The following is a 24,037-nucleotide window of genomic DNA, read 5'->3' on the forward strand; positions in this document are numbered from 1 at the left end:
TGACAAAACGGTAATTTATTTTGACCATTCAACTGTTTTTGCAAGTATCACAAAACAGTCATTTATTTTGACCATTCAACTATTTTTGCAAGTATCCTAACAAATTTGTTTTCTACAAAATGTTCATGATCTGGTTAGAACATGATTACACTTCTTTCAATAACCATTTTCTCAAACAACTGGATGGAATTTTCTCAATAATCTTAAAAGGCAGCAGAGAAATTTCCAAAATAGTTTCTGGACAAAATACTGATAAATTCCAATAAATCAACAAAATTGTCTACAAAACAAACATACACATGTCCTCAGATGTGTGAAATGAAGTGATCGCTAAATCGAGAAAGCATTGAGAAAGCAGCAGACGACACAATTCCCTGAAGGGAGAGCTGCAGGTCTCCTTGTCACCACAATTGCTCTCCCCTCACCATCGCCTCAATCCAATAACACAACAGCATCAACCACCCCTGGGATATTGTTCCTCCATCTTCACCACTAGCCTTCCACGCCATTTTCCCAGGTTTCCCACTTTTACGGACTTTGCTGATCAATTGTTTTACAGCTAAGACTGCGATTGCGATGGTCAGCTAATAGTTATTACAATTTAGTGTGTCCATGGATCTGCCAGTATATTTACAGTCATCATAACTATATATTTGCTGTTTATTTATACTGCTATTTATGGCTATTTATTGTCGGAGCCCTAGTAAAAAATCCACAGGCAATTTTCATGAATTCATTGATGTGTCTGTATTACTGTAACATTTTTCTTTAGAAATTTTATCATATGTCACATTTATAATATGAATCATTAAATATATTTCTATCTTATATAATTCTATCAAGACGTTCATTCACTTCCATACACAAATTGAGGTAATTCTTTAAAATAGACAACAACTGAATATTTAAATAGATCTAAATGTCAATCAGTTGTAGAAAAAGAAGACTGTGCATTTAAAATTTCAATGAATTGTGTTGCACTGCAATGTTCCAGCAAATTTGTTCATTCACTCATTCTCAAACACATTTATTACTACCTAATTACTTACAAATATATCAACTCCATTATGAAACCACAAGTTTGTTTTTTTTCCAAAACCGATTTATCATTATCTACACAGCACACCATAGAGACCTTCAAACTAAGTACTATAGATTGAGCAAAGGCTAGCTTAAACTGAAGTTACTAACGGAATAGGTTATGTTAAATATGATGAGCAAGGAGATGGATAATAGATTCAGTGGTAACGCTACTATCCTGAATCCACTGCAGGCATTAGTAACTGGCGCTGGCCAAAGATATAGTTACACCATATTGCCAAGAAGAGAAAACAATTATGGTAGGCAGCACTCAATTAGTCATGTAATAGCTTCTTGGCCTCTATTTACTTTACTGTCAAGACATGGTAAATGCCAATTTGTCTCTTTCGCCTTACAAATAGAAACTATATATGGCCACAATTTATCTTACTAAACTCTCTATTAGCTGTGCTTCCAATCAATTGCTTTAATTGAATCTGGCTTACTTTAAATGGTAATTGAAGCAAAGGATTTTACTAGAGACAAATGAAAAAAAAACTGACTAAACCATTTCATGTAAAACCTGTGTGATCATGATTTGTTTTAAGTGCTTGAATAAAAAAAAAAGCCAAAAAGCAATTAAAACACTATTCTGCAAAATACTTTTATGATAGGATGAATCATGATAAAAATAGCCACTTAAGCACTTAAATATAATTTATTTTGACCATTAACCAAACTTTTCAATATTTGAATCATGACCACAACAAAAACATAATGACAAACTGATTGATATTCTTCCTCTGTTTTTCCTCATTTAAATCGCCAGTAAATAAAAATTGCATAACTGACGTACATTTGCACTAGCTTTACTCTTTATACTGTCAAGTTTTGATGTGGTTAAATTAAACCAGGAGGAAGTCTGAATAAAGAACGGATTAAAAAGTTAATCAAATGTTTTCATAATTTTCTTGCTGATGGTCCAAACATCAGGAAATCTCTCTTGTTTGTGGTGTGTGACCACATCCTCTTGTCATAATGATCAACTGTTTACATAAAAGATCAAGTATGGCTTATAAATAATAATGTGAGCAGAGACAACAAACAGAAGGGCTAAACAAAACAAACATGCTAGACAGAGTACAGCTTTGTCAATTGTCATCACTTCTTTATCTGGTCCCAGATCTCTGCCATCCACCCCCCATGTCTGGCAAGTGCTGTTGTACAATCAGTAGTTTCACACCTGTCCTGATTGCCATGGTGATTAGGTCATTATCAACACCAACAGCCCACTCAGGCCACCAGAATAGTAGTCAACATTTCCTTCTAGCAGACTAATAATACTCTGGATATGATTAAAGATTTAATCTTTAATTACTCTCCATTTATTCAGGAATGTCCATTTAAAAATATTCCTTATAAGTAATTATGTCATATTTTATATCTACCTTTTTGCTCACTGAGATATATGAGCATCGCTTTGTGAAAACCGGGCTTCAGGCGTATGTGTAAAGCGACGTCAAAGATAAGCCAGTGCAGTCCGCACAGGCTAACTAGGGATGTCACAGTCTGCTTTTATTGCATTTTTCGTTTAAAAAAAGTCTCTCCTTAGAAAAAATCCAGTTTAAGGCAAATGTATCATCCCTGATTAGCCTGTGCAGTCTGCACAGGCTGATCTAGAAAGACACAGTACACATATGCATTATACCCCATTTTCCCAGACTGAGACTCAAATCTTAGCTCACTCATGCGCAGAAAAAAAAGCAATTTGTGCTAACGATTTTTGTGATATATATGTTCACAGGTTGCAGGAATTCTAAACTTTCAAATATGTAAAACTTACAAATGTTTTGACCAGCATAAAATTCAATCAATACATCCCAAGTACCAGAACATATACAATCAAAGAAAGCTTGTACAAGAAATATTTGCCAGCAATCAGTTTAACAATAAGTGACCAGACAATCCAGATTGTCCAAAGGTCTTGATGTAATGTCAACAATCAGTGCCCAGACTGAACACCCAGATTATATCTAGACACTGTCTATATATGTCAGCTGTCATAACAATGAAAACATTTACTAAATTCAACAATTCCATTAACACATACTGCAATGGCCTGTTTGTTTAGTTTAAGCAATGCATTGTCCCATTTATGTGTATTTGACATGAAAATAAACATACATTTTATGATAGCAAACACTTTAATGTGATTATATGAATTTGATTGTTATGTTACTTAAGTGTGGCTCTATTCTGTAATATGTCAGGCTTCAGCCATCAAATAAATCAACTCTTTGGGGATCAAACCTTAGAAACACTTTGAAAACATCAGTTAGACGTGGTCTAAGACAAAGCAATTTTAAATTTAAGCTCTAATGATTATTTGTTTATATCACATTTTCGAACAGTATTACACCGAATTAACATTAATTAACCATTATACAAAACACATTATTTAACCACCAAGATTGCTGGCTTCCATCAGACGTAATTAATATTTCCTCCCCCAAAAAGGATGCATAATTTTACTTATCACATTTATTATTAACAGAAAAATGACAATTTTCCCTAATAAATGTCTCATTTAGACTCCAAAGCTTACATGATAAAACAATTGCCTCTTAACACTTTAATCATCCCACAATGTGAGAACAAATCCAATTAAACTTTAATGTGCAGTTTAAGCAAAAAATGCTAAAGGTTATCTTATAAAAATGCATCGTTAGTTCCTTATTTTGTTTGATTTAACCTATCTGCTTTGATATCCATGTGTCAATTTAAATACAATAAACCAAAAGACATCAAACAGGAGCCGAGAAATGATATGTAAAAACCATCATTACTGCTGCAATAAAACCTTAATTAGTTTTAAAATTATGCAAACCGGGTTAATCACAAAGTCTGTGAAAATAGATAAAACAAGATGAACCCTTTTATGCTGTTATAAACTTAAAATATTCATGAGACTCTGTAACCGGCCAACCAATTTATGAAACGCTTTAATCTGAGTCAAGTTATTATTTATATATTAAGAAAGTTTTAATTGAAAATGCTTTTTGATTTAACAGGAGAAAGAGAATAACTAAATACTTGTCAAAAATAAAAAAATCAACAATACCTAACTTAGTTCTTCTTTTTAGACTTATAGGCAGATTAAATTAAGGTTGCTACAAACTGTTTAGGCAAAATGTTTAATTAAAATAATCAGTTTAGTTCAGCAATAACAAGACTAGAGCTTTGTCACAGACGTGACGTATACCCCCACGTGCCGCATTGACACAGACTATTTTGCATGCTGTCTTCACAAAACAAGAGAATCTAATATATGGCAATTTTAAGAATTATTATGCCATTATTATTTATAGCAATTTTGACCCTTGAACTCTTGAATACTTCCACATGACCCGCCGTGCAATGACTGTGAATGACATAGTTATGGTCAAGACAAGATCATTTATTGCCATTTTTGACCTTTGAACTCAAAGTGTGACCTTGACCTTGGAGATATCGACGTAATTCTTTCGCGCGACACACCTTCCAATGTTGTTGAACAAATTTGCCAAATGATTTTTAAATCTCAAAATGAACAACATAGTTATGGCCTGTACAAGCTCATTTAAGGCCATTTTTGACCTTTGAACTCAAAGTTTGACCTTGACCTTGGAGATATCGACGTAATTCTTTCGCGCGAAACACTGTCCAATGATGGTGAACACATGTGCCAAATGATTTTCAAATCTCACGATGAACGACATAGTTATGGCCCGGACAATCTCATTTATGGCCATTTTTGACCTTTGAACTCAAAGTGTGACCTTGACCTTGAAGATATCTACGTAATTCTTTCGCGCAACACACCATCCAATGATGGTGAACAAATGTGCCAAATGATTTCAAAATCTTACAATGAATGACATAGTTATGGCCCGGACAAGCTAATTTACGATCTTTGAACTCAAAGTGTGACCTTGACCTTCAAGATAGCGACGTAATTCTTTCGCAAGACACACCGTCCAATGATGGTGAACAAATTATCCAAATGATTTTAAAATCTCACCATAAATGACAAAGTTTTGCCCGGACAAGCATTTGACCTTTAAACTCCAAGTGTGACCTTGACATTGGAGATATCAACGTACTTTTTTCACATGACACACCGTCTCATGATGGTGAACAAATGTACCAAGTCATTTTAAAATCTAACGATAAATGACATAGTTATGGTCCGGACAAACTTTCGGTTTAAAACACACTAAGTGACCCCGTGACCTAGTTTTTTACCTGGCATGACCCATATTCAAACTTTACCTAGACATCATCTAGATACAACTTGTGACCAAGTTTGGTGAAGATCGGATGAAATTTCGGGACAGACTGACCGACAGACCGACAAAGTGACTCCTATATAGCCCCCATTACCAGTAATGGGGGTATAATAAAAACACCTTTACAATTTAAATTTCAGAAACAAAATTCAGTGCCCAAGTTTTAATATTGATCACTAAACCCCATTCGGGGATTCAAGTATAGATCCGAAATTCAGAAACTGAACTCTTATTTATGCCATATGATACAATGTATAGCATGTATGATATTGTCGTTTAAAAATAAATTAAATTGTACAAAACAAAATTTCATAACCTTGACAAAGTTTTGATAAATTTGGGAATATCATAATTTAATGAATCTTATTGCCTAGGTAACCCCTACCTTCCACAGTGATACCTCCATCTTCAAACTGTCCTTGTACCTCAACATCCAGCCCGAAGTTTGCACAACCATGGTTGCGATTTTAACTAGTCAATTTCTGTTATAAATTTCCCCACAATTGTGTCCTACAGCATTCACATTTAAGTTGCACAGTCTGAACAGTCACATTATAATTATATCCATTAACAACACCGCCAACACAAATGTTAATTCATAACTTTCCTTAATTGATATAAATTGCAATTAATTAAAACAACAATGTAATGTTGAATTAAAAATGTCACGAAGATACTTCACGTTAAAAGCTCACAGTCCACAATGTTAAGTCCAATACTTGTTCAACAAAACACTTTGATAGCAAGTTCAGTTACTGTACTAATAACCAAAATATAAAATGATCGTTAACGCTAATGTTTACTCTACTACGACTACAATTGCACTGTCGTAAATTTACTGTTAACTTGTCCCTTTGATTACAAGAATTAAAGCCTGACAGACTACAGGCACAGTATATAAAAGCCAATCAGATAAACATTTAACACTGGAAACCCTTTAAGCACGCTCGACCAATCAAGTGTGTGACCACACAGGCTGGCTATTAAACCACATACTGGTCTGAACACCTTGATTTTCATACACTTTAATAAGTGAAACCTAAATGATTATTACAGCTGCTTGTTTAAAGTTAAATTTGTATCAACCATTTACAGTAATTTCATGCATCTTTATTTCCCTGTTAAATCCTAGGCACTTAGGTTAACTTTAACCATTTAAATTAATTTTATGCATGTTTATTCACCCATTTAAACCCTCTACACTTCAATTACAACTGTGATGATTGCAGTTCAAAATTATTTTGACTGTTTACACTAAAAATGTCAACCAAGATGTTATCATTTTCAGTGCTTATCATGTGTGCTAGAATACACATTTAAATTTGACCCCTTAGGGAGCAGACCTCTAAGTTTCTGTTGCACCTTTTTATGGCATTTCATCCCTTGGGGCAAAGGTCAAGTGTCAGTTTTAATTAATTGATAAGGGCAATGAACTGAACAGTTAGTAATCATTACTAACATTGATAATCAAAGCGCTGAAGGCACTGAAGATGTTCGCTATTGCATAATTTAACACGCAATTCATTTTTCAAAATCAATCGCAAGTTTGAAATGAACACACGCCATTCAACTTTAAAAAGTGTGTGTCATAGCGCACGGGTCGAGTTTTGTGTGCACTTTTAATCATCCTTATTATTTCATAGAAATAACTAAGACAAAATAAAAACAGCATGCTTTTTTGGAAGTTCTGAAAGCAAAGAAAGTATGATGAAAATGGTAATGAGAACTTAATATAAAGAAAATTTGCAGTCACCATCATATTAAAGGAATATTTTTTCTAATATCAAATGACTATCTCACCAAGAATATAAATTCATAATGAAAGTTCCGTGTACAAAACTTTTGATTTTTGACACCATATACAAATTCAAAATATACAATAATCTTCGTATCTTGTATATGGAGGAATAAAAGTATATAAACATTGCTGTTTATGCTTTACTTGTTACCCGAGCAGTTCACACGGTGTCAACAACGCTAACATAAACATAGGTATAGAGCACTAATGCGCTTTTAGGCGAAGCTGTTTCAGTTTTCATCTTAGTGACTTTAACATAACGCCAACAGACACGCATGAATATTTTCGAATATTTAATAAGCTGATTCGAGATACAACCTCTGAATTTTTGCTACATCACTGCGTATGTGCTCAATTCAAAGGATGTAGCACTGTTCAGTGTAAGGAATTCCGGACTACTCTCTGCATGCTCAAACGACACAAATTGTGGCCCTGTTACAATTACGCGTTACAATCCATCTCGCAGAATTTCAATTTCGCCTTCAAGATGAGAAAACAATCATTAGCGAAATAGTATAGTGTCACGATAAGAGAAAATCGTTTAATTATCATACCACAATGTTTGCCGTACTTGGTCAGCACGTCTGGAAATCATTCCTTAATGCGTCGATAGGCTGCCATTATTAACAAGTTTGCTATTTTGAATTCAATTTTGTATTAAAAAGCATTGTTTTTAAATGTGGGATTTTCAATTCGCAATGAGATTTGTAACGACCCTCGTCATGCGAAAATGGGTCTTATTCCATATGCGCCCATCATACAAATAGCCCACTCAGCTATCCCTCCTTCTGGTAAGGAGAAACATAACATATTGAGTGATTTTAAAGCGAACAGCGTCGCCTATGACCTGACTGCGCAAGAGCACATGTTTGGTTTAACAAACGCTTGCCGAAACGCATAAGACCCATTTTCGCATGACGGCGCTATTGGGGTGTGATTTAAATGTGACGAAAGAAAACTGCGTTTAAATCAAATATAAACATACGATATATTTCGATAATGAAGAAAGATACTCATAACAAGGCATATGAGGACACATATGAAGTGCTCTCCCGTAGTATATTTTTTATTTACTCACACTAATGTGTGGTTTGACAATGCTAACACACATTTCATGCGGTTAATATGCATCTTACAAGTGAAAAACACAACACAATAGTTTAACTTTTGTTTAATTGTATTCAATTATTTAGAAAAGTAAATTGCTAACTTTATTTCAAAGTCGGCGTATACGCCGACTACATTTTTAAAATTGTTATAAATATATTTAATATAATATATTTAGTTGTTTTCGGTTTTAGCGATTATAAAGCATTTTCGAGGTTGCCTATAGTATGCCTGAGTAATTGATGAACTCATATCCAACTGTCAATGTATTGAGAACTGTGAATATAAACAAGCTAAACCTTCTACTAAGCTTCTACTATTGCGTTGCTAGCACCCGTAAATACAAAAGATCGCCGCTATGTGTTGAGAACCAAGAACGCTTTCCAGAAATACCCGATGTAGTAGCTTCAACGAGGTTATGAAACAGGTCATTCGTATTATTATTATAAATTATTTGTTATATTCGGGTTAAGCGATTATGATTTTTTTTAGTCTATCGTATCGCTGAAGTTATTGTTGAACTTATGTTCAACGTTTTATAAATTGAGAATATAAATAAGCGTCAACTTTTTCCCAAATCTCTCAATTTACGACCTGTACTACGTCATTGAGTTGTATGTGAGAGCGTAACCTATTGCGTTGTTATCGCCCGTAAACTTTCCTTTGTTTATCGACAGGCGCATCTATTAATAGCCTCATATCATGAATGCCAAAACACCCGCGAAAAAGAACCACGTGACCAAATAGGACGCTAAACGCAAATACCATGCGACTACGACTTTAATTATGTAAGAACGCTCCGCAATTCCTCTGAAGCCGGGGCCTTGTGATTGCTTTTACGTAAAGAATTGACCTCTAACTGAAGTAAACAAAGGAAACGCACCACCTAATTGACCCATTCCTTCTATGTGCGAAGGCAGATTGAATTTTACTAATGTATGGTTTGCCTATTATAACACACATTATAATGCGGTAAATATGCGACTAAAAGTAAAAAACACTATAATTAAACTTTTGTTTTTAATTAAGTTATTTAGAAACCAAAATTCCAAACCTTATTTCAAAACAGCAAGACTACATTTTTTAGAGAATATTCTTGTTATATTTAAATGTTTTTTAACAGTTTCAGCGATAATGAATCATTTTTATGTTGTCTATCGTATCCCTGTAATAATTGTTGAACTCGTGGTCAACGTGTTATTAATTGAGACCTGTGAATATAAACAAGCGTAACCTTATACTAGTGCGTAATTCTCACCCGGACTCCCCTTTGTTTATCGCCAGCCTCAGATTTATGAATGAGATGAGCGAAAATACTACGTCACGCAGACGCAGCAGAAAGTGGACTATTTTAATCATTCATAAACAATCTCCTCCGCGACACGTGCAATACGATCATTGTTTTTTTTATTCTTTTCTATAAAACACCATTCGAAACTATTGCATTTAACACGATATTAATATAATGTTTCCATTTGTGAATAAACATAATTGGAAAACTCAAACCTCTTGCATAAATTATACAACTCTTTCTTCGCGCGTAGTGTAAGCGGGAATTGGGCTAATCATACCCAGGCCGTATCGACCTGAATTTTACATCAAACACATTAGACGGTCGCTAAAGCGACCATCTAAAAATTAAGATTTTTGTCATAATTTTTCATGATAATTATCTTATATTTATTTTGACACAGACATTAACATATTTACTGCTATCGTTTTAAATAAATTTCAAAAGGCTTTGTTCTCTACTTTAATTAGTGTCAACAGCTCCTCTTTGATCACCTATACTGCTATACAATATGTCACATTAAAGAAACGTTATGCTCGTATAAGTGTTCGTATAATTATTCATTTGTGTACGAGATTAACCAAAATGAAGCAAGCTTTCTTCTTTGTCATACTTTTAAATCTTGTAAAGTCGCATACAACATAACAGCTTTAGAAATACTGTTTGTCTGTAACGTCATAAAACCATGGGCTGACCGCATCTTACGAAACTGTTTGTCATCAAAACAACCTTGATGTAAATATGCGGATTAAAATTGAAACCATACGACATGAGAATGATGAAAAGCATATTTTCATCAACCCACTCAGGATGACATAGACAAAACAGGTTCAATTTCATGAATTTCATTTAAATTTGATGGTATTAGAATATGGTTACAAGTATAAAGCAATCTGGAAATTGCTTGAATTACCTGACATTATTTTCTATTAAAGTTATTGTTGTCTTTTTATCAACATCATCAGCAGCAGCATCAGAAACAACAATAAATACAGCATCAACAACATCTCAAATAGCACAATCACACACATTTTCAACCCATGTAGTATGACTCAAAGCTTAACCTTTTACCACTGAGATACGTATTTAACCCTTTACCACTTAGATACGTATTTCACAAACCACAAAATATCATGATCCTTTATCAGTTTTCTTGCAGCAATTCCTGCATTTCAATATCAAAGTTGTTAAACAATGTGCAAAACAATCATTTCCATTATTTACAGTGCATTTTGTCTACATGCAATAATAATGCACCCAGCACGTCGCCTGGGCGAAACCCACCAAACGCCCTGATTTGGCTGCTTTACAACAATTTCATTCATAATCATGATTTAAATAAGCTTTCAATAACCACACAATCTTTCATACATTGATAAAATTATGTGGAGACAGCTCTGGCCGTTACTTTCAATGAAGCCGATATGAAAGAATAATATATTCATCAGATCAAATGCAATTTAAAAATCCAAAATTAATTTCCTTCTGCATGGTTATTAATAAATTTCACGGCACAGGCACTATTGTAAAGACCAGCAAATCACTTCATAGATATATCTGAAGTCCATGTGAAATACTATCAAATTAATATTTCTTAAATAATGTATGAATTGTCATGAGGCAAAGTCAATTAAATTGAGGGGGGATACACAATTCTAATGCCCCAAACAACAACAACATTTATTAGCTTTTAAGCATTACAATTGCTTTTTAGCCAAATGCAAAATACACAAGTGTGATGACATTGATGATAATAATTTATTATATGAAACATGTTATAAAAATGGACTCTATCATGAACACCAAAACAGTTTTAGTTGTTAATGTTAAATGTATCATCATAAAAATTACTCCCCCACCCCTGCTTATCACATGGAATATATATTGCTTATTATTGTTGACTAATTTATGCCATTTCTATTAAGCTACACTGCTGTTGCTTCTAAACAAGCAACTGCTTTTTTGACAATTATTAAATGCATGAATTACAGGATACATTTCACACAAACATTGATTTAATTAAGAAAAGCCCTATTTATAATATAAAAAATATGCACAACACTTCTGAACCAATTTGCTGAATAAATCAGGACTATTATATAACACCCGATATCAGAATTTAACACCTTCACTACATAAAAGTAATAAGTAGCTATTATGCAGAAATGCACCGTTCTAAAATCAACATAATACCGCCTTTATTGACCGCAAATAATGATTAATTACCCACCTTGTTACTGATAGTCTTGATTTTTTGTACAACAATGTCCCGAAAGTCACTTTCAACAGTATCCCATGTCTCAAGACATTGTGCCTCTCCTTCAGGAAAGCCAACAACACTGGTGAAATGCAAGTCTCAGGAGACATTACACTAAGAGGCTCAGGTTTCCACAACAAGTCCCTGATAGAAGTACTGCAAAGTGAACCAGTAATTCGGATGGTGTGGCTTACACGCTGCGGATGTTTTTTTTCCTAGTATGTCGCCAAGTTACATTGAAACAACTTCCCGTCACAAGAATACGATACCTTTAAGACTGGGGCTTCATAAGACCATTTTTGGGATTGTAAATCAATATCATTCAATGTACCATAGTGACTTTGAATCATGTAGGAAAGTTTAAATTGTATTGACCTAAATTGTATTGTAACAGTGACTTATTTTGTTATTCAGTGACATTGTTATTGGGTAACTTATATAACAACTTGTGTCAGAGGTATAGGGAGAATGGCTGTAAAAATGACCCTTGCTCTGAGAAAATCGGGTTCAACGCAAGTGTGTATAACATCCTAGATTAACCTGTGCAGTATGCACAAGCTAATCAGGAATGACACTTTATGCTGTTATTGTATCTTTTTAAAAAGGAAATCTCTTTATAGAAAAAAATCCAGTTTAGGTGGAAAGTGTTGTCTCTTATTAGCCAGTGTGGATGTACCGATTAATCTGGGGCTACACTCAACACAAATGCATTAAGCCCAGTTTTCTCAAAACGAGGTTCTTTTTTTTTCAATTCCACCAAACTTGGAAGGTGTCAGCAGCTGCACAGCAGGAAGAAGATCTTCAATTATTTTCCAAAGTCATGAGCACAAATTGTCCATCAAGTTAACGAAGCCAATTGAGATAAATGCCAATCAAAAATGACACTGGTAACATAACATAGTTAGTCTTAAAGATATGACGGGCGGATATGATTGATTCTCGTCACCTTCGGAGGAAAGTTCTAACCTTTGGAATGGCTCATTCCTGACAATCAATACACCATCTCTCATGTCAGACACTGTCATGTCAGACTTATTAACAGGTTCGGGTAACACTTAATACTAGAGTTGGGAAAAGCTGTTGACACTGTAAGAGGAAACCTGGTTACTTTTGCATCCAATGTTGAATTATGTCATATCTAAAGAGCCTTTCTGCAACACTTTATACTTTCAATAACCGTATCCAAAATAACCAGACTCACATATTTTGTTCTATTACACCGCTTTTAATCCAAACTGACGTACCATTATAGAAACATTCATGTTTATTCCGGTGCATGATTATTATAACATCTCACCTATCAGTTTAGAATAAATAAAGTCCAAAAAACATCTCTTTATAATGAACATTTTTCAAATGACTTAGTCTATAATCAACAAGATGTGTTTGTGAAACACAATGTCCCCCTATGTGATGTTTGACCTTGTAGGATGACCTTGACATTGTGAAGGATGACCTTGACTTTGACCTTTCACCACTCAAAATGTGCAGCTCCATGAGATACACATGCATGCCAAATATCAAGTTGCTATCTTCAATATTGCAAAAGTATTCATAAAATAAGCTATTTGGGCCACATATATTTGATCTCTGACCTTGAAGGATGATCTTGACCTTGACCTTTCACCACTCAAAATGTGCAGCTCCATGACATGCACTTGCATGCCAAATATCAAGTTGCTATCTTCAATATTGCAAAAGTATTTATAAAATAAGCGATTAGGGCCACATTTATTTGACCTCTGACCTTGAAGGATGACCTTGACCTTTCACCACTCAAAATGTGCAGCTCCACGAGATACACATGCATGCCAAATATCAAGTTGCTATCATCAATATTGCAAAAGTATTCATAAAATGAGCGATTTTGGCCACATATATTTGACCTCTGACCTTGAAGGATGACCTTGACCTTGACCTTTCACCACTCAAAATGTGCAGCTTCATGAGATACACATGCATGCCAAATATGAAGCTGCTATCTTCAATATAGCAAAAGTTATTGCAAAATGTTAAAGGTGGCGCAAACAGACAGACAGACAGACCAACAGACCAACAGACAGGGCAAAAACAATATGTCCCCCACTACTATAGTGGGGGACATAAAAACCCAAATAACTCCCAGATTTATAAGAAATGAATACGGTTTGGTCGCAATTATTTCTTTAAATTTCCTTTTCCATCAGACAACAACTGTTTCTAATTTAGCCATCACCCTTCTTCAGGAATTAGCAAACAATTGCCATAGGAAAATATTTTCAATTTCTGTTACAGCAGCATTCATTGTACACTTGAAATATTAATTTATTACAAGACAGTGGTTTTATGCACAGCACAAGCAGCTGATTTGATGTGGAATTGAGGAAAATCAATGCATTTAACATAAATACCGGAATGAACAGTACCTACATGGGCACTGTTGTAATACTTATACTGTTACTGCTAATAATGAATCAAGTGGCAATTTCACGACATATGCTTGACATAAAAAGCAAAAACAACAACAACATAAATGCCATACAAAAATTAATGTTTTCTAAGTACAATTGAAATGTATTAAGCACTAAAGATGTTGTTTTTTTCTTGTAGAAATTTCTTCCCAATCTAACATTATTTTTAGGTAAAAACACATTATATTTATTACTCTGTGATCCTGTAAACATTTGCCAATTAACAAAACGATAGGGGTGGGATTAATTGTAACCACCATGCCTACATAACTCCAGTGCTATCTGAAATAACACCATGGCAATTAACAGTAATTAACGCCGGATAATTAATTGCTCTAGTGTATTCTATTGATCGCATCCTCCCAAGTCTAAAAGGCAAAAAACTGACAACTTCAGATATTCACCATAAAAACACAGGAAATTGTTCTCAAGCATGCGCTATTGCACAATTAATTACGCTAAGAATGCTAATAAAATGCAAAAAAAGAATGTACTCCCGATAATAAATGATCATTAGTAAAGCGAAATTAATTTCATCCCATTCTTGTTCTCTCAGTTTTTTCCCAGACTTAAATCATTTTGTGCTGACAAATATAAACCACTTCAAGTACACTATTTGCGTCACATTTTTAGCATTTTTGTAACAACTTCAACTGTGGGGTTCCAATAACAAGTTTCAGACACAGTAGCATTTTATATTAAATATAGAAGACATGCCATAAGTTTCAATGGTCCTTACGGAAAGTCCACCACCTGTTCAGTTGTATTATGTTTTGAAATCTGACCTAACAATCAATGGGCAGCCACAGCAGTAAAATTTTTTGACCCCTGAACAACAGCAAGATTCTGATTGGCGGCATGTGGTCAAAAAAGTCTTATTCCCTGTAACAAAACTGGAAATAAAATCCCTGTTGCCTATTGATTCCATACAGGGATGTTGATCAATATTATGGGGAAATATCATGGGGAAAATCTTGATGGCGAGTGTCATTACAGTGGGAAAACATTCAATTAAAAGGTTGCAAATGATTATTATTGGCTTGAATAACACCCACAATACACCTGGCATGGTGTTAATGACCAAACATAGTAAAACCAGGTTTATCAAATGAATATCTGCAAATATTAATTTTAACCTCAGACGAAAAGGCATAAAAATCGCACACAGAGGGTCATTAAAATCAATAAAGCTTATTATGTTGCAGTAATAAAATTAAAGAGAATAATGTCATAGCAGCCTTTAAAAGTAATTAACTCTTCCAGTGCTGGAACCGAATTTTGAAGGCCTTTGCAAACAGTTTGGATCCAGATGTGACGCCACAAAACGTGGCGTCTCATCAGGATCCAAACTGTTTGCTATTCTGATAGTATTCTTTGAGAAAAATCAAAGAAAATGCTAATTTAAGAGATTCAGCAGACGACATTTTTGCAGACGACAAATTTCCCAGCATGCAAAGGGTTACAAGGATGATCAGTAAACTAAATAAAAGCAATCACACGCATTCATACAAAAACAGGTGCTATTGTTTTTGTGTGTGATTTTTTGTTGTTGATTATTTTGAATTTGTCACAGTCCAAACCCTTTCAGCGCTGGAACTGAATTTTGAAGGCCTTTGCAAACAGTTTGGATCCAGATGAGACGCCACAGAATGTGGCATCTCATCAGGATCCAAACTGTTTGCTATTCTGATAGTATTTTTTGAAAAAAATCGAAGAAAATGCTAATTTTAGAAATTCAGCAGACGACATTTTAGCAGATGACAAATTTCTCAGCATGCAAAGGGTTAAAACAAATCGTGAAAGCCTAAAACACACATTAAACTACTAAAACTACCAACACCACACTGAATGATGTACGATACATGTGAACCCAACAGTTTCCGCCTAACAATTACAAAGAGCTTCAACAATGAGAAATTTCCCTTCAATTTCTGCGTAAGTACTGGCCCTCAGAGACTGACGACACTAATACCAGAAAAACCATCTATTCCAAACTTGTTTCATTGTCTTAAAAGGGAATTTCTGCTATGAATCACTGCAAAATGAATGTGTATAATTATGAAGTTAAAACAGTTCTTCTACATTGACCAACAGATACTCAGAAGGATCAGGTGCAGTTTTGTATTTTCTTCAAAGTAATTTTCCTGTAGACACACAACAACAGAATTTTGCAGTTGTTCTATTTTCATACCTTGGAAGAGATATTTATAACGCTTACAGAAAAATACCTTTTAAAGAAAAAATACTTTGTCATACATTTGTATCAAATTCAAAAGCAAGGACGCAACGCTCTAACGTTGTGTCAAATTGTTGAACCTCTTGTGAAGAATATAATAATACTAATAACTTAAATGGTGTTCATATTATACAAGAAATATCTTTAAAAAAGATATACGGCGTTGATTGTGGTTGGAGTTTATGGAAGGTAAAGATTTAAATGAATGAGATCAAGGATAGCTAATAGCTTTTTCTGTGCAGTTTTTAGCTGCATCAAACGCAGTACGGGATGTTACGCGGAGTTTTCGCGGCTTATTTTACATTATTACATATTGCTGGTCATAAACCTATAGATACAAAAAAGAAAACCAAAGTCAACCGGCCACACGCGAAGTCTCCGTACATATTTTAAATATGTATACGCGCGTTCTTCGAACAAACCTGTTTGAGTGGTTTATCGGGAATTGCTACGTGTATTTGATTCGATTATTAACAGTATCGAGAATCATCGCGCTCATACTTAATACATTAGTCAATATGCTGCAATAATACATTAGTAAATATGATGGAATAATTCTTGTTAATTAATTAAAAATAATATTTATCATGGTATTGTTGAAAACACATTAAGAATCTATTATTGACATGCCATAAAATAATATCGCTGGATATCTTCATTTCACATCTTTCTGGTGGTAAAGAAAATTCCGGTTCACCTAGTTCACGTTATAGCGTCTTTATTATATAACTATTATATAACTGACCGCGAACTCCGAACAGCACAGAAGGTCTGATCTGTATATAAACTCTGACATTCAAACACTCTAACCGCGAACTGACCCCTTATACCTCGCGGGTTGAAATGCAACACATTAAAGTGAGGCATCGCTTCCACTGCTCTTTATACTTTTACATATAACATGTTGACAGGAATATGGAAGTCAGTACTAAATATGAGATCATGGCCTTTAAGTACACAACGTTCTCGCGCTGAAAATCCTCTGAAAATAAAAGATGTACGCACAAACTGTATTGATGTCGAGATTGAGTGTAAAACTGTTCTATCTATAAAGCCTTTTTATTAGAGATAAAACTGTTTCATGCTGAACACGCAGTAAAACAGTGTTACAAAGACGCGGACATGTTTCCAATGTTCTAGTGGTATTATCAAATCAGCCAATGCAGTCAATGAAGTGTATTCATCTGTACTTGGCCGCGGGAAGTTTTATTTGAGTTCTATTGGACGCTAACAAAGGTCAGGCTAAGGTGAAAAGCTGGCGTATACAGCTGACGCCGAAAAACAGGAGCAATGTCGACAATGAATTTTCATTTGACCCAGTAACCTAGATATTCACCCCACAACTCAGTCAAGACCTAATTTATAACACAGCTGAGATTTCATTGGCACCAAGTTTCATGAGAATTTAAAGAGTGTTCAAAAGCCTAATTCTTTCATTTGACTTGTGACCTAGTTTTTACCATAATTTTCCATGTTTTGTTAAATGTAACTACAGTTTTTTAAGGCAAAACATGATAGAAATACATCAATTAAGCGCCTTTTAACAAAACATCGAGGAACGTAACATCACTTAATGCTGCTTAACTTTTCAAGGAATGTAGAATATAGCGAGTACAATGTATTACAAAAAAACATCATTTTATCACATTGTTTTGTAAAATGTTCATCACAGTTTATAAAATGCTGTTCTTGTCATCTGTCTTGATGCAGTGCCAACTATTTGTCAGAAATAAGTGGACATGAAGAAAGCAAAAACAATAATATTCCACATGACTAAACATATAACATCTTTGAATTGACAGAGGAGAATGATAAGAAAACAAAATAATTAACTCTTACAATGGTGGATGTTTTTCTTTGATATCAACATTATTTACCTTGTTATTTACCTAAACATCGACTAGTTCACAGCATACCCCTCGCAGTGTTAGTGGCAAGTCTCATGTGCCATGAGGGTAACAATTAGGCCGTGCTCTGTGAAAAGGGGGTTCAATACATGTGCGTAAAGTGTCGTCTCAGATTAGCCTGTGCAGTCTGCTCAGGCTAATCAGGGACGACACTTTCTGCTTTTGTTGATACTTTTCGATTCAAGAAAGTCTCTTCTTGGCAAAAATCTAGTTTAGGCGGGAAGTGTCATCCCTGATTAGCCTGTGCCTACTGCACAGGCTAATCTGGGACAACACTTTATGCACATGCATTAAACCCCTTTTTCGCAGAGCAAGGCTCAATTATAATTCAACCCGAAATCCCAACTCACGTTGGACTTTCACAAAAATTTACACAAGAGAGCCAAAGCCACTCAGTTGCTCACCTGAGACCACAAAGAGCTGTTTTGACCAGGTCGTGTTTCACACTAACAACAGCCCCAAACCTGAAAGCCTGATGTTTTTGAACAAAGAACAAAAACTTTCAAAAAGCGATCGTAAATAGCTCACCATGAGCACATTGTGCTCAGGTGAGTTAATAATAGGAAACAATCCGATGCTAAACAAGGTACAGAGGGAAAATGCAACAGAAACTACTAAATATGATGTAATATTTGCTTAAACTCTAGCACAAACATTTTACTGTCAAATGTATTAAATGCATTCATTGTGGATAAAAAATGTTATGAAGTAGAAACTCAATCTTGTACCAATAGTTCCCAAAAGCACTGATAATTGCAAGCACTACAAAAGCAATGCTGCAATAGACCAGCATCCAGACAATTCAAGGACAGTTACCAACATCATTTTAATTTCACATTAATAATGACTCATGTGGAAATAGCAATAGCAGAATGAATTTTAAAATCCTAATAATCACTTGCATAGACGAGGCTCCCAACACAATCGCCCCCTAATGTTTCCCACCGGGGTTCATTCATCTCTAAATGCAAATGGCCGATCTACCGTTCTTTTTGTAACATGTTATTGAGACACCGCGAGCTCCCTAAGAGTTTTCATACATCACTAGCAGCGTTAGACTGAAATGCAATCCGTTATCCCATGCGCTTGAGAACAATACATATTTTATGTAACGGGATTGATTTTGGAAATGACTAACATCAGATTCATCATGCACTTTGGGCATCATTTACATAATTGTAATAATCATCAATAATGAAATATTATAATAACATGAAATTTTTCATTAACAATTATCAAATTAAATATTGAAATCATAAAAACTTGGTAGAAACATTATTGCAAACACATAACAACCATTTTAGATTGGAGAAACATGTATTCAAATGATAATTAAAGATAGTTTAAAGCAGTATAGACACATTAAAATGTCATTAAAATTAACTGTAAAATGTACATCAAAAGAAATGATGGACCTTAGCATCAATTTAATTTAAAAAAAGTACAATAATTGCATGTGTTTAAATACATTAGTGCTTAAATAGCAGCATGAAGTTTTTAAGTAAAATTGTCACATTGTTTTAAGTGTAAACTTTCTCATAAACTGCAGTTTTAACACTCAATCATCTATCAAATTCCCTTAAAAAGATGAAACGCATTACCTGCAAGGTAACCACAGTGATTACTAAACAGCCAATCAACACCTTCCTTACGACAAAATCCTCAGATCACACTTGCACATGCAATGTCTAGTCAGTTTCTTGCACATTATCCTCATACAAGTTCAATCTCACAGAGGCCTCAATACTGATCCTTCTTTTCAACCTTTTCATATCAGACCGTACAATAATCATGCCGCTTTTTGACCGACACATTTTAACACCTTAATACAGCCAACTTCAGCTGATATTACTCCAACTTCATGCAAATGCAAATTATAAGTTTCATGCGAAGCCTGACAAAATATTTGGTCCCTCTAAGTGCATAAGACACAAAAGACTCGCAATCAAAAATCCGACACCAGGCAAATCATACCAAAGTCATAGTTCATAAGTGGTCTCAGTTTAAGCATCGAAAAAAATCAATGTCATCGCGGTTCATCCCCGATCCAAATGCTCGAGATTTTGGAGCATAAAAAATGGTGATCATTATTTGTTTATAGAGAAACAAAGCCAGTGAGCAGTAATGCCAGTATAATAATAATATTGGACTATTGGACAATATTGACAAATGTGGACATTGGTCTTAGCGAGAGAAAAATGTTGGTGCTACTATTGGAAAACAATGCTGAAGGGGGTATTCGGGTTGCTCAATTAACAGTCCTGTACGTGTTATTTTTGTCAATGTTTATTTATTTTTCTGGTAATATGTTTTTTAATGGTAACTATTTGATAGTCTATCATTAACATGAATTCATTTAGGAATGATTGAATGTCATGAGCTGACCAACATTATCAGCCCGTGTCTGGTAAAATGTAACCCTTTACCACTTAGATATGTATTTAAAGGGATCTTTTCACGGTTTGGTAAATTGACAAAATTGAAAAAAGTTGTTTCAGATTCGCAAATTTTCGTTTTAGTTATGATATTTGTGAGGAAATAGTATTACTGAACATTTACCATAGTCTAATATGGCCATTATATGCATCTTTTGACGATTTAAAAACCTAAAAATTATATAGCGTTGCAACGCGAAACGATTGAATAATTTGGAGAGTTCTGTTGTTGTCATTTAAATTTACGAAACTACGAAGATTGCTTATATAAGATATAAAATACGTCCTGCATGAACACTTGGCAGAATAGCCGAGAGGGTTAATGCGTTTTTACTTCAGGTCTCCGGGGGTCACTGGTTCGAGCCCCGGTGCGCGGAACATTTTTTTCCTTTTTTAAATTTTATTCTTGATTTTTCACTTGAGCTTTTAAGATTCAATGTTTACATTTATCAAAATAAAGCATTTAATGACTAACTTCAAAATCTGTGAAAAGGTACCTTTAACCCTTTACCACTTTGATACATATTTTCATGCATTTGTAATCCCTTAAAAAGTTATAATTAAATACCTTTCTAACTAGATTCAAGTTTTAAAGACTTCATTTCCAACCCTTAGATACTGATGAGCAGCAAACTGCATAAAACCAGAACAGACTGCGAGTTACAGGCTGTTCTGGTGTTATGCTGTTTGCACATAGGCATTTCCACGTTGCTTCTAAGTGGGAAAGGGTTAACTGACTACAAAATGACAAAGCTATCAATTATCGAACATTTATTGGTGTCATGTTAAAAAACACAAAAACTTTTAACTAAGTCATTATGTGTACATTAAAGACATCAATGCATTCAAATTAAAGACTTTATAGCTGGAATTCAAACCCTAAAATACAGGTTTAGATTTACTCCACTCCAAAACAACTCTATATTTCGGATTAAAAAAACGGCGGTTATGATTTACAGCTTTTTAAATTTGCACTAGAAATTAAATTGTCAAAAGCCCTAATAATAAGCTAGTCTAATTAAAAAATTAGCAATTCAAATTCCTTCACATCTGAATCTAAGCTGCAGTGTAATGGCAATATTAGCTTTCATTCCAAGACATTTAATGGACATAAAGGGTTAAGGGTGTTCTCAAATCGGCCATAACTTACAAAATAATGACAGAACGTATTAGCACCACTGTATTTTTCAACAATTCTGCATTAGAAACCTGCCTTTGACTAACAATAAACTTCCTTTGATCTGACATAAGCAATGCATCTGCCGCCTAATAGATGCATCATTTTTGATGAATAGATAGTGCAAAAGTTTACCTATTTAGGCTACATTACACCAACAAACTATGATGGGAGTCAATCATAGCATTTGGCCACAATTATGTGTAATCCCTAATTAATAAGCACATAAATTTCAAAGGGCGAGACATTATTATTTGAGGTGTGTGCTTTAAAATTTTCAAGCAAAGAAATTCCAGTGATCATTCATTTTATGTTTGATCGACATTAACTCAAGACATCACAATCTCATCCCTTGATAAATACTCATACCAAAGAGTCCGATTCATAATTTTACGTAGACAGTGTGTGTTTTTTTTGTTCAAATTTAGGTCCGTTAGAGGGACCCTGGCATTCCCAATGGATTTTTTTTTTCCCAATTGGGACCTAAAAATTCCCAATTGAAGGTTTCCAAAAAAGTTTTTTTTTAATAAGTCTAAACATGTCATTCATCTCCAAATCCAACTATATAATTTTAAAGCATTTTTAAGCATAAAATCAACAATATCAATTTCCCAATTTTAGTCAAAAGGACGCAATATTTCCCAATCCAAAGAGACCCGCCCCATTCCCAAAATGGTGAAAAAAACACTTGCACAAGAGAACTGATTTTTTATTTTAGTAAGACATCTGTCCCATTAAATCCTTTCCTCAATATTCTGTGAGCTGAGTAAATTATTACTTTGTTTGTATATCATTTTGTGAAGTAAGTGTCTTATAACTTAAATATATGTCCATTACTTTGATCGTGAAGAGTTTTTAGATCTTGAAATGCATGATGATACACAAAACACTGTATTATGTGAATTGGGAATAAGACATCAAACTGGGAATGGACATCATTTTGGTGATTTTCTCAAACAAGACTATTCATTTCATGATCAACATATATTTTTGTAATATATTATCTATAATTTAAGCTTAATAAGAAATTTTCCATGACTTTTTCATTAACAGTGATTGAATTTTTATCATTTAAAGTGTATTTTTAAACCGTGTCCATGCGCGGCATGGACACAGTTTCATTTTATGAGGATTTTTTTTTAATTAATTAAAAAATCCAGTTTTGAAGTAAAATCAATTTAAATGATACTATTATATATGCAAGTATATGTTTTAATTATAATTTGTAAAACTAGATAAATACAACAGATAAAACTGCATATTATGCACTTTTGATAAAACACAATTTATTCCCGAATTAATGTCTTATTCCCAATTCACATAATACTGTGTTTCAAGTACAAACTCTTTAGAGGCGATAACAACTATGTGTACACAAAAGGATCAATCGGATTTAAAATGACCGTGTGTATATTTGTTTTGAAATACAAGAACCTATTGTAATTAATAAATGTTTCAACACACTCTACATTTTTTTAATGCAGTTACTTCACAAGTAAATCTAAAATAAAATCTTCGTTGAAAAATCAAAGGAGAACCCGAGTGGGTAATGTGAAACACTGTCAATACCTGGCATCAATTTTAATTAGTCCTAAACCGGTTGTTTGAAGAATCTTTACTTTCCAAACAGCCAAATGGATGTGAAAAACAGGTATTTATTTGAGTTCGCGTTGATCAGACGGATGAGGGGGTGTATCATGTTCCTATGTAAATATAATTTGCTGTCTCAAACTAGCCGTGAAACGCCACTGGTGACAAAACATGACACTTCCACACTGGAAAACTGCTAGAAGACCTGATAAAATTCCTGTTAAGCAAACAATTTAAAGTGGCCTTTTGTGCAAATTGTGCAGTTTGCATGTTTAGTGCAAACATTCCAAGTAGGCCATCTTGAAATTCTACACTAAATAAATAGTGCAACAGGAAACAGAGTAAAATAATATAGAATTTTCGATCAGAAAAAAAGAAGACAGACAAATAAATTGCAGTATAAGGTAAGTCTTTCATTCAGATAAAATAAAAATAAAAATG

At 34.1% G+C, this 24,037-nt stretch overlaps 1 protein-coding gene across 1 annotated transcript in view; it reads right to left on the reverse strand.

Moving 5' to 3' along the window:
- The window catches only part of LOC127832489 (E3 ubiquitin-protein ligase PDZRN3-like), a 240,449-nt gene that overhangs the window by 40,135 nt on the left and 176,277 nt on the right, over positions 1–24,037 (reverse strand). The gene's annotated exons all lie outside the window — the stretch shown is intronic.

This window comes from Dreissena polymorpha, chromosome 5 (genome assembly GCF_020536995.1).
Source record: "Dreissena polymorpha isolate Duluth1 chromosome 5, UMN_Dpol_1.0, whole genome shotgun sequence".
Lineage (NCBI taxonomy): Eukaryota > Metazoa > Mollusca > Bivalvia > Myida > Dreissenidae > Dreissena > Dreissena polymorpha.